The sequence below is a fragment of the Pseudophryne corroboree genome, chromosome 2, assembly GCF_028390025.1.
Source record: "Pseudophryne corroboree isolate aPseCor3 chromosome 2, aPseCor3.hap2, whole genome shotgun sequence".
Taxonomy (NCBI): Eukaryota; Metazoa; Chordata; class Amphibia; order Anura; family Myobatrachidae; genus Pseudophryne; species Pseudophryne corroboree.
The window spans coordinates 317,760,059-317,772,205 of NC_086445.1; the positions used below are offsets into that span (position 1 = coordinate 317,760,059).

Sequence of the window (12,147 nt, forward strand, 5' to 3'; positions counted from 1 at the left end):
TATAACGAATAAGGTCAAGGGACTCACCGATCTCTCCCGCTGAGGTATTTCTGCCGTCTCCCCTCTCCCGGTGGTGAGGCCGTCACCTCCCCGGGCGATGTGATCCGAGGGTTCGTGAATGTTGCCCGCAGGAATTCCGCCGTCTGCACAATGCAGCGTGATGGTGTTCAGCTGACAGGCTGACAAGCGGGTGAGTAGCCAGCGGCAATGCAGGAAGGTGCCCTTTAGTGGTAATACGGCAGCGGGATCTCTGTAAATTATTTTCAAAAGCCAAGTAAGTCCTGTCGTGGTGGACCAGTGCACTGCTGATTAACCAGTATAGCGTCAACGCGTTTCGTCCAACAATTGTTAGCTCTTCAGAGCAGGGCCCTCTTTCCTCTTGTTATCTAAGCCCTCGTCTCAACACATTTCACTCACAGCTCTCCCCTACTCAACGACCATTTTTATCCTGCTAGTAAAGGTTCATCTCCATCTATGAACACCAGCCTCTAGTAGTACGATGATCACTCCCTCAATACTTACATCTTAGCTGTACTATGTCTTGAGAATGTGTGGTGCTCTGTTACCTGTACTCTATTTCTGTTATTTATTTACTGTAATGCAATGTTTTGTCCCCTGTACTGTCCTTTGTACGGCGCTGCGAAACACATGTGGCGCCTTATAAATAAAATGTAATAATAATGGCCCTCATTCCGAGTTGATCGCTAAGAGTCATCGCATCGCAAATGTACGAAATGTAAGTATCTGCGCATGCGCAAATGCGTGATTACGCATGCGCGAGTACATACGTACGACAACTGTGCAAAATTACTCAGAAAAAATAAAGCCGTAACTGCCAAACGAAAACGAGGAGTGGCGTGGGCGTGGCGGAGGCGAGACTTCGCAATGCTCCGACAAGGGCGTGAAAGTGGGCGTACAGTGTGGGAGTATTCAACTCGCAATGGGCGTGTTTTTCGCAAATAAACATTGTCGCTGTTAAAACTAACATAGGAAACCGTAGCAACATTCACGCAGCAGCAGAGTAGGTCTGCAGTTACTCTACATTTGCGAAGTACTGGTACAAGTGTGTATGCAGTAATTAGCAGTTAATTGGATATCACATTCATCTGATGTCCAATTACTTGTTAATTAATGAGCAGATGAAAGTTACCAACCAGCAATTGTCTGAACACACATTACATGTTTAGTCTACTCACATATAAATCTCACACACTGCCAAATAAGGGTGTTTTTTTTTTTAGAATTTGTTGTGTAAGCCTTTTTAAAACTTGTTTTAATGTGTGTAAGACTCCCAAATACAAGCAAATGAAAATATTTGTGAAAGTGTTTGAAATCTGCAAAATTGTTTAAAAATAAACCAACACCAACATAATGCAGCATACACTTTAATTTAGTCTTAAAAGTCACAATAATATTTGATTATAATATCTGACAATGTTTGAAATGATGTCCTGTTGACCCTAGATATTTATAAAAAGCGTCGTGTCTGTTTACTTAATATGGACATTAAAGTGTGGTGCAAAGCATACCTTTTTTTTTTCAATTTTTAAGGAGAATTAGCAGATTGGTCTACAAGTGTCTATATGCTGACCTAATCTTTCTGGAACTGCATTACCTGGAAGAAACTGCTCAAATTTTTGAAATATATTTTTTATTACTATATAATTTTTTGACAACATTTAAACATGGCTCCACGTGAGTCGCACAGGCAGAGATGGACCAAGCAGCAAGCAGATGGCACTGACAATCATTAGATAGCAGAACTCAGTACTCTGCAAAATTCTGCTTCTGACAAAAGTATATTTTTAAAGCATAAATAAAACATGACACACCCTGCCACACACAAATTTTAAACCAAATGAGAAAGAATTAGGATCCACCACACAAACACAACAATGCATAGCACACTAGTAAGAGGAAGATGGCTCTGGTGTTTATACACATAAACTCACAGGCTACAATACATCCAAACAGAAAGAATACATTTCACTAAGAGGGAGTTATCCATTCTGGTCACACAAGCCAACTCCAAAAATACATAGAGGCAACATCAAAAACATGGGTGCTGCCCATCTGGAGAGACATAATTTTCTTCTTTTTCTCCCCGCCTGAGGCTGTTCTTCTTTGGAAGGTCTGCGGAGCGACCTTCGTTGGGCCTGCCCAGTGGGCTGTTCTTCCTGGGCAGGGGCAGGGGAGGGAGCCGATGTGGGTGGCTCTCTGCCACTGTGGGCAAGGGAGACAGCGATGGCCTGGAGCCCTTGCAAGATGTTATTTGCAAGGGTTTGGAATGAGGAGGCAAGTTGTTCTTGGCCCTGCCTGATCTCTGCCAGACCTTGGCAGAGTTGAGCAACACCTTGCTCAACACAGGTTCGGTGCTCAGTGAGCCGGACAGCTATCTGGCTTACCTCCCGGATGACCCCGTCTTGAAACCGATTTAGGCTCTCACCATACCTAGCGATTTCAAGCAGGATCTCCGGGATAGCAGAGGGTTGGGTGGGGGGGCCAGTAGGAACCTGCAGAGGTGGGATTTGTTGGCCCACACTGCCAGACTCACTAGGTCCCTCCACCTCAGCCTCAACCACATAACCGTCCTGTGACTCAAACGGATCACCCCCCTGTGCTGTGTTTTGTGGCAAGCAAATAGAAGAAAGTGTGGGAAAAAAGTAGGATACAAAATTAGTTTATTATTATAAATACTGTCAAAATTACAGACAACTAAATGTGTAAACTTACCTTCCAAGTCATGTCCCGTCAGGATCTCAGGCAGGTCCGTGTCCATATGAGACACCCCTTGGCCCTCCTCATAACTGACACAGGGCATCGCCATCTCCTCCAAGTCAGTATACTCCACAGCGACAGGTGCTCCTCCACCTGTAGCCCTTGAGGCATTCCACTCCGCAGCCCTCTTTGCCTTCAGGCGGGATTTGAAGTCGGCCCACCTACATATGTATTGTGAAAGAGGGACAAAGTAGAGTCTTATTATTTGTCTAAGCTAATATATAGGACACGTGTTCTGCTTGTGTTTGCTAGACATAACATCACATGTAACTACATTTTTTAGTCAACTTAGCACAGAAAAAGGACTGTCAATATGCACTTACCGTCGTCTCACTTCCTGTGATGTTCTGACGACAGAGCCAACTTCATTCACAGATTTTGTGATGTCTCTCCAGATTCGTTCTTTTGAAGCAGCCCCCATGTTTTTTGGCCCTCTATGGATTTTGGACATGGCCTGCGTGACCAAGACACGCAACTCCCTCTTAGTGAATGCAGGCTGTCTTTTCTTCCGTCTGGAGGTAGCCTGTGAGGTTTCTTGTTGTTCATCACCATCTTCCTCCTCACTAGCAGCTTCTGTCTGTTGTGTTTGTGTGGCTAAAGCCAATTCTCCCTCAGTTTGGTCACTTTGTGTGTGTGGCAGAGTATCCCCAGTCAATTGTTGTGGTTCAGAAGCAGACATTTGCAGAGTACTAGGTCCTGCCTCTTCAACATCCGCAGAGGCGTATTCCAGCATGCGCCGTTGGCAATCTATGCGTCTTTTCCGCAATGCCATCTCCTGCTCTGCAATGCGGTCCATCTCTGCTGCGATTTGCTCACGAGAAGCCATGTTTGTGATGACGTGTACGGCGAGGTGTGTGCGCTTATATACCTACGTGCGAAGCGTTAATTCACACAGGTGTACACAATCTGGTTGATTGCACTGCTTATTTAAGGGCCTACTTTGCACGCTGTGAGTCTAGGTAGTTTTGAGTTTCACTTGAGTTTGTTGGCTTGTGCGTGAAGGTGCTATAGGAATTTGCAGAGTGAGTAATTGTCAAGCATACATTTGTCCTTTCGTTTGCGTTTTGAGTATAGACATTTTTTTGTTGCGTTTTTTCGTTTGTGAGTATTCTGGAAATCTTCTTGGTAATTTTTTGAATTCAAAGTTTTTTTTTTGGTTTATTTTTAATTTTTATTAAAAAACACAGATATATTTTGCAAGTCCATTTTTGTAAATAAACCTGTGCTTCTTTGATTTGACTGTCATTTTTGTTCTCTTGTAGGAGTTGTTTTTTGGGTGAGGAAACCCTTGTATATTTTGAGTTTTTGGTGTGCAAGAAAACACAAAAACTTTATTGATTTTGGATCAGGTAAGTGCCCTTTGCCTGTGTTGTTGTTTGTTTGTTTGAATGGTCTGTATGTTGTTTTTGACTGTCATTTTTGTTCTCTTGTAGGAGTTGTTTTTTGGGTGAGGAAACCCTTGTATATTTTGAGTTTTTGGTGTGCAAGAAAACACAAAAACTTTATTGATTTTGGATCAGGTAAGTGCCCTTTGCCTGTGTTGTTGTTTGTTTGTTTGAATGGTCTGTATGTTGTTTTTGACTGTCATTTTTGTTCTCTTGTAGGAGTTGTTTTTTGGGTGAGGAAACCCTTGTATATTTTGAGTTTTTGGTGTGCAAGAAAACACAAAAACTTTATTGATTTTGGATCAGGTAAGTGCCCTTTGCCTGTGTTGTTGTTTGTTTGTTTGTTTGTTTGTTTGAATGGTCTGTATGTTGTTTTTGACTGTCATTTTTGTTCTCTTGTAGGAGTTGTTTTTTGGGTGAGGAAACCCTTGTATATTTTGAGTTTTTGGTGTGCAAGAAAACACAAAAACTTTATTGATTTTGGATCAGGTAAGTGCCCTTTGCCTGTGTTGGTGCCTGTTTGTGTTTGTTCAAAGGGTTGTTATTATGTTTCTTTGCCATTTTGTAAAGACAAGTATTTTTTCTTACCTGGATTGATCTGCAAAGTAGTGTTTTTCTTGCCTGGCCTAGCTACTAAATGTTTTTTTTTTTGTTACTTGATTGAATTTTTTCCTTTATTTTATTTTTATTTATATTTGTTTTATGGTGTTTGTGATGTGTTTGATGCTCAGAAATCTAGAAACTTACATGTTTGGTTTTTCTCAAATTAACATATGTAGTTTTTTTTTTTTATATATATTTTTTTTTTTTTTTTCAATTTGTTCCTGAATTGAACCCAGAAATAATGTCGTACGCTCCTGCAGTAAGTTGACTCCACCTTTTTTTATACATTTATTGTTTGTATATTTTTTAATAAATAATTTTGGAGTATTAAACATTTTTTTGTTTTTATCTCAAAAAAGTGTGTTATGTCGATATTTATCGCAGCAGAAGCCCTACCTCCCCAACCCACGCCAGCACTCCCACCCCAACCGCCAGCCCCACAACCACAACCGGCTCCTCATCAACCAAGGCAACGGAGGCGTGCTAGGCCACCAATTTTCAGAACCCGTGTCCTACTTTTTGGGATGCCAGATGATGTGGTGGTGCGTAGATACAGGCTGCCACCACATCTAATCCTAGACACTCTCTCCATAATAGAGAGTGATCTGGAGTCTGAAATTCGGTATCCTACAGCAATACCACCATTGACACAATTCCTTGCTGTGTTACATTTTTTGGCTACAGCCTCATATCAACATGTTGTGGGAGACCTGGTTGGCATGTCGCAGGGCCAGTTCAGTAAGGTCCAGCGGCGTGTCTGCCAGGCTTTCCTAAAGCGGGTGAAGCAATTCATTGATATGCCTTTGGATGTTGGTGCCCTAGATGTGGTGAAGCGGCAATTTGAGGAAGGTGGTAGTCGCTTCCCACATGTTATTGGGGTTGTGGATGGCACACATGTTGCTATTCAGCCACCAAGACATAATGAAGAAATTTATAGAAACAGGAAACTGTTTCATTCTCTGAATGTAATGGTTGTTTGTGGGCCATCCCTCCAGATCCTTTCCCTGAATGCCAAGTTTACTGGAAGTTCACATGATGCATATGTCATTAGACAATCAGGGATATGGCAGAGATTAAGAGCAAGTCAACGAGCAGACATGTGGTTATTGGGTGAGTTTGAAGATATTTTTTATCTTAAAAATAAATGAAATTTTATAATATACTCTTTTTAATTTAAGGTTTTTCCTCAAACAGGAGACCGTGGATATCCTTGCACCCCCTGGCTCATGACTCCTTACCGTAATCCCAGGCCAGGACCACAGATGGCATTTAACTCCGCGCTTACTGCCACTAGGCAGCTGGTGGAGCGCACAATTGGTGTCCTTAAAGGGCGGTTTCGTGTGCTCCACCGCACTGGTGGCGACATCATGTATTCGCCGGAGATGGCAAGTAAAATAGTGGTCCTGTGCGCAATACTACATAATATCGCGGTAAGGAGTAGTGTAGAGCTTCCTCAGGCAGAGGAATTGCCTGATGAGGTGCCAGGGGTTGTTCGACACTTCGGTGGTGGGAGTGTTACACGGAGGGGGAGCCAAGTGAGGGCAAGGATTGTTGCCGAATATTTCAGGTATAGTGTTTTTATATTATTTTTATGTTAAAAAACAAAGCACAGTATGCTTATGTTTTGTTTGTAATGTTGACATTTTGTTTGAGATTGTAAGGTCATTGTGTAATGGTTTTGGATTTTTTGTTTATTTGTCATTTTTAAAAAAGTAAAAATCCGTTAACACGTTAAGCTTACAATTTGAGATTAGTACAAAATATAATGTGATGTGGCTAAATAGTGTCCTTATTTGTTTTATATCCTAAAATCTTGATTATTTAAACAAACACAAAAACAAATGAAATTGAATGTTGCCCACTTTGTGACTGTCCAGCTGAATGATCACACAAACTGTGGTGAGTACACAGATATGTTTACAATTTTATTCAAAACTGTGTGTCTCTGTGTCTGTTTGTGTTATGGTTTTTTTTTTTTGGTTTTTTTTTATGCAAAAATTTACTTCTGCGGATGCGTTTTTCCGCTCGTGCGAAATAACACTGCTCTTCACAGCATTGCAAAGATCAATAAAGTTATTAGAAATGACAACAGATTTATGACCAATCACATGCTAACAGACGCTATAAATATATGCCCAAATAAGGAAAACGCCATTGCCAAGATGCGTGCTGCACCGTTCACCAGGCGTGAGCTCCGCGTCCTGGTTGCGGTGATGGACCGCCGCGTAGGCCGCGTTGGGCGCTTCATCCCAAATCGGGTGAAGCGCGAGGCCTACGCGGAGGTCCGCCGCCTGCTGCGGACTCGCGTCCGCAGCAGGCGGTCAATCATTCAACTTGAGAGGAGATGGAGTGATCTCCACAGGAGGACTCCCGAGCTGTTGGCGGAGATCCGCCAGCAAATACGTTCTATGCATACACGACGTAAGTTACATTACATAAGAATATTAGCAAACACTGTGCAAATTTACACTAAGTGGTAGGCTAATTGCAACGCTGAGTGTGTTTTTTTACAAAATAGGACAGTGTGTGTGGTTAGGGCAAACAGTACTGACTGTAGCAAACTGTCACCAAACAAGTGCATGTTTTCAAGAATTAATAACCAGCCAGGAAACTGTTCCCAAATACTTGATCATTGCTGCCTATATAATAAGGTGCCTTGAATAGTGATCTGGTGATGTTGCCTAGACCAATCAATATGACTCAATGGACTAGATTACGGAATGAGCTTCAAAGTAAAAGTTATGACTCATTTTGTTTGCTGTGGCCAACATGAATAGGATTTATACATGTTTGATTTTCATTTCTAAAAAACACTGTATTTTAAATGGAACAGAACATTGAAAATTGAAATTGTTTACTATGTAATTTCACATGTAAACTAAATGTTGTCAAAAATATCATTATAGGACAACAACAACGGCAGACCTCTCCGCCCCCTTCCCCTTCCCAGTCCCCCTCCCCTTCTCACTCCCCCTCCCCTTCTCACTCCCCCTCCCCTTCCCAGTCCCCCTCATCTTCCCAGTCCCCCTCATCTTCCCAGTCCCCCTCATCTTCCCAGTCCCCCTCAGCTTCCCTGGCCCACACCACTTTACACTCCCCTTCTCACCACACCTCTCCATCTCTTTCTGGGACCCCTTCTCCTCCTTCCCATACCCCTTCTCCTTCAACTTCTAAATCACCATCTCTGCCCCCCTCACCCTCTATTGGCTTAACTTTCTCTCCGCCCCCCTCGCCCTCTCAATCAGACCCCCCCTCTGAAATTCCAGCACCAATCCAGCCTCCTTCCCCCATCAAGCCTCCTTCCCCAATCCCTCCTCCTTCCCCAATCCCTCCTCCTTCCCCCATCCAGCCGCCTTCACCCATCCAGCCAACATCCCCACCCAGTGAATGGGCAGAGGAAGCCCCTGAAGCCAGTTCAGGGAGTGTTCATGTTGCCGTGGAAAGTAAGTTTTTTTTTTTTTTTTTTTTTTAAATGATTACCTACTTACACTTACAATGACAAAACATGCAGTGTTGTACTGTTTGAAATCTTGTACCAAGGACAAAAATTTGTGTTTTTCTTCATGGTGTACATGTTGCATTTACATATTTGTGAGTGTCATTATATGTACAGTGTTTATGTGTGCAATGTTTTGTGTGTCCACTCTAGGTTGACACTCATTAGGTAGCCAGGGTTGCCAGGACAACAGGGTTTATATGTGGGTTTTTTTCTGGGAAACAGTTAGACCTGAGTGGAGTTTAGTATGTTGTTGGTCTTTTACACTTGTGCCTGTGTTGTCTTAATATTTGCACTTACAAAACACATGCTTCACTTTGTTATGCAGCCTAATGACACAGTGATTTGTGTTGTGAAAGTTACACTCACAAAATGACTATTTGTTAAAGTCAAACCTGTTTGCAATTATTTAGTAAGGGCAGCTTTCAGGGAGTGTGGGAATGCTAGGATATGTTGGCCTTCTGAAGATGTTGATATGCAGTGTGATGATGCAGCACCAAACCCCTTAAAAATATTAAAAAAACACTCCAGATGTGAATGAATGCCAACATGGTGTAACAGTGACGAAGATGGTAGTTATCTTTAACATGGGATGTCGCCCATAGCAACCAATACAAATAAACTTTACAATTGGGGAACCACTTCTACAAGATAATCATCTTATTTTGGCTTGTTTGCTATGGGCAACGCTCCATCTTAAAATGAACTCACATAGTAGTAAATGTAGCCCATGGTCTAGAATACTGTAAAAAGTATCCAAAAAAGCCTGAGCAGGCTTGTGTGTTTTTCTGCTAATGATTGTACCATAAAACAGCCATGATGTATAAACTTTGCCATTAAGCATGCCTGTCCAAACTGCGCAACTGCAACTGTAGAGAAACTACACATCCCAGCATGCCCTGACACAGGTTTGGCATTCCCTGGCCCCAAAACTGAGTTAACGCATGCTGGTATATGTAGTTTCACACCAGCTTGAGGGATGCAGTTTGGACATGCCTGCATTAAAGTGTGCTTTGGGGTGGTCTTCTGTTTGCCGGCGGTCGGGCTCCCGGCGCTCAGTATACCGGCGCCGGGAGCCCGACAGCCGGCATACCGACAATTATTTTCCCTCGTGGGGGTCCACGACCCCCATAGAGGGAGAATAAAATAGTGTGGCGCGCGTAGCGCGCCACCGTGCCCGTAGCGTGGCGAGCGCAGCGAGCCCGCAAGGGGCTCATTTGCGCTCGCCAAGCTGTCGGTAAGCCGGCGGTCGGGCTCCCGGCGCCGGGATGCTGGTCGCCGGGAGCCCGACCGCCGGCCAGCCGTAGTGAACCCGTGCTTTGTGCCTTGCTTGTATAATAAGCAATGTGAGTAAGTTAGTAATGTTTATGTTATCTTTTAATTTCAGATGTTGCCGTTGGAGATCCCACATCGTTGCGGGAGATTGTGGGAAACATGAGGCGACATCTCCAGGCCTTGCTGGGTCTGCTAGATGATATGGAAAAAATTTTTTAATTTTTTTATGTTTTTTAAAACCAAAAATTATCTTAACATTTCTAAAAATCTTTAAAAAAAAATAAAAGAAAATTATTATACTTAAGCGGGTGTTTATTATTTAATAATGCAATAAAGGAACAGCAGATTGCAGAACAAACATTTCTTACATTAAACATTTCATACAGCTAACGTAAGTTATTTTAAAAATCTAAAACAAACATGTTATTGGCTAAATAAACATGCAAAAACCTTCATTCACATACAAAAACTCTACTTTAATAAATACACAAAACACATTAGACCAAGCACATTGCAAACATCTATATTTATATTAAACATGTAAATAGAAATAGGTTCTTTTATGGCTACAAAGTGTTCTTCAGGTATTTATAAAATACTTAATTGATCATGAACATTACAATTCAGTCACTAATTGGATTTGTAATTGAGGAGGGCTTGTGGACTTTTAATTGGAAGGTGTTATTCCACTTAATAGTAAAAAAAAACAATGTGGTGCGTTTCTCCGCAAAAGTGAGCACTTTAACTGATAAATGTGTAAATCTACGACTACCTAGTATTTTTACGAATAAGTATGTGTTAATGCGATGGGTTCGCATTGCTGCGATGTTTTTGCATTGCTGCGATGTCATTTGGCGTACGCCCACTTTGTGTAATAATGCGTGCGAATGAGCAAAAATACGTTGGGGGCGGATGTTCGCAAAATTACTACATTAACGCAACTTTACTAATAGGTTGTGCGAACGAAAAACTTAGCGATCAACTCGGAATGAGGGCCAATAATAATTCCTGCGGGCAACATTCACGAACCCTCGGATCACATCGCCCGGGGCGGTGATGGCCTCACCACCGGGAGAGGGGAGACGGCAGAAATACCTCAGCGGGAGAGATCGGTGAGTCCCTTGACCTTATCCGTTATACGGACATACGCTACATCACGCCCGGGGCTGTGATAGCCTCACCACCGGGAAAGGAGGGACGACTTCAATCACATTTGTGAAAGTTACAGGCGGTTATCTCCAGCCCACTTTGAACTAATTATTGTGGCTGGGACGCCGGCATTTAAAGCCAATAGCTATACTTGTGTGGATCGTGCAAAGGATTGCAACTATTGATACACATTGTTTCTTAAAAGGACACTCTAGTATCAATTTAATTATATTACAGCTTTTACATTAGAGTTGTTATAACAGTCAATTATGTACTCTAGAATATATTAACCAACTGATGCTTTCTTAAAATTATATATATGTTTTATTTTTACTTTCCACATGGTGGATTATTTGGTATAAAATAAAAGGTATTTTATTATTGTTTATAAATAGTCTCCCGACCTCATTTCTGACAACTTCACAGCCATTTTTTCAAACCTTATTTTTATTGTTGTATTGATATATTTACATGTATATATTCTATAGCGCGATGTTTTTTATATTTTTTTCAGGTGTTCAGAATAAACTGGAAATGAGTGGAAATTATGGTTATTGAGGTTAATAATACTATAGGATCAACATTACCCACAAATTCTATGATTTAAGCTGTTTTTGAGGGTGCTTTGAAAAAAAACACCCAAATCCAAAACGCCTCCGAACAGGACAAAAATCCGAAATGGTGGTTTTGCCAAAACACGTCCGAATCCAAAACACGACCATGGAACCGAATCCAAAACCAAAACATAAAACATGAAAAATGCCCGCTGCACATCTCTAGTCTGTAATCTGACCATTGGCATCCTGATTGTCAGAATACTGTACTCAAACCACAAAGGAGGCACAGAAAATACTAGTGATGTGCACCGGACATTTTTCGGGTTTTGTGTTTTGATTTTGGATTCGGTTCCGCGGCCGTGTTTTGGATTCGGACGCGTTTTGGCAAAACCTCCCTGAAAATTTTTTGTCGGATTCGGGTGTGTTTTGGATTCGGTTTTTTTTTACAAAAAACCCTCAAAAACAGCTTAAATCATAGAATTTGGGGGTTATTTTGATCCCATAGTATTATTAACCTCAATAACCATAATTTCCACTCATTTTCAGTCTATTCTGAACACCTCACACCTCACAATATTATTTTTAGTCCTAAAATTTGCACCGAGGTCGCTGGATGGCTAAGCTAAGCGACCCAAGTGGCCGACACAAACACCTGGCCCATCTAGGAGTGGCACTGCAGTGTCAGGCAGGATGGCACTTCAAAAAAATTGTCCCCAAACAGCACATGATGCAAAGAAAAATGAAAGAAAAAAGAGGTGCAAGATGGAATTGTCCTTGGGCCCTCCCACCCACCCTTATGTTGTATAAACAGGACATGCACACTTTAACCAACCCATCATTTCAGCGACAGGGTCTGCCACACGACTGTGACTGAAATGACTGGTTGGTTTGGGCCCCCACCAAA

The 12,147-nt window shown here is 42.0% G+C and overlaps 1 long non-coding RNA gene across 1 annotated transcript; it reads left to right on the forward strand.

Annotated features, from left to right (window-relative positions):
- The first annotated feature begins 6,250 nt into the window (after window positions 1-6,250).
- LOC135050766 (uncharacterized) lies at window positions 6,251-8,043 on the forward strand. The gene is made up of 3 exons (XR_010241799.1): window positions 6,251-6,333; window positions 6,644-6,665; window positions 7,673-8,043. It is a non-coding gene; the product is annotated as an uncharacterized LOC135050766 (long non-coding RNA).
- The last annotated feature ends 4,104 nt before the right edge of the window (window positions 8,044-12,147 follow it).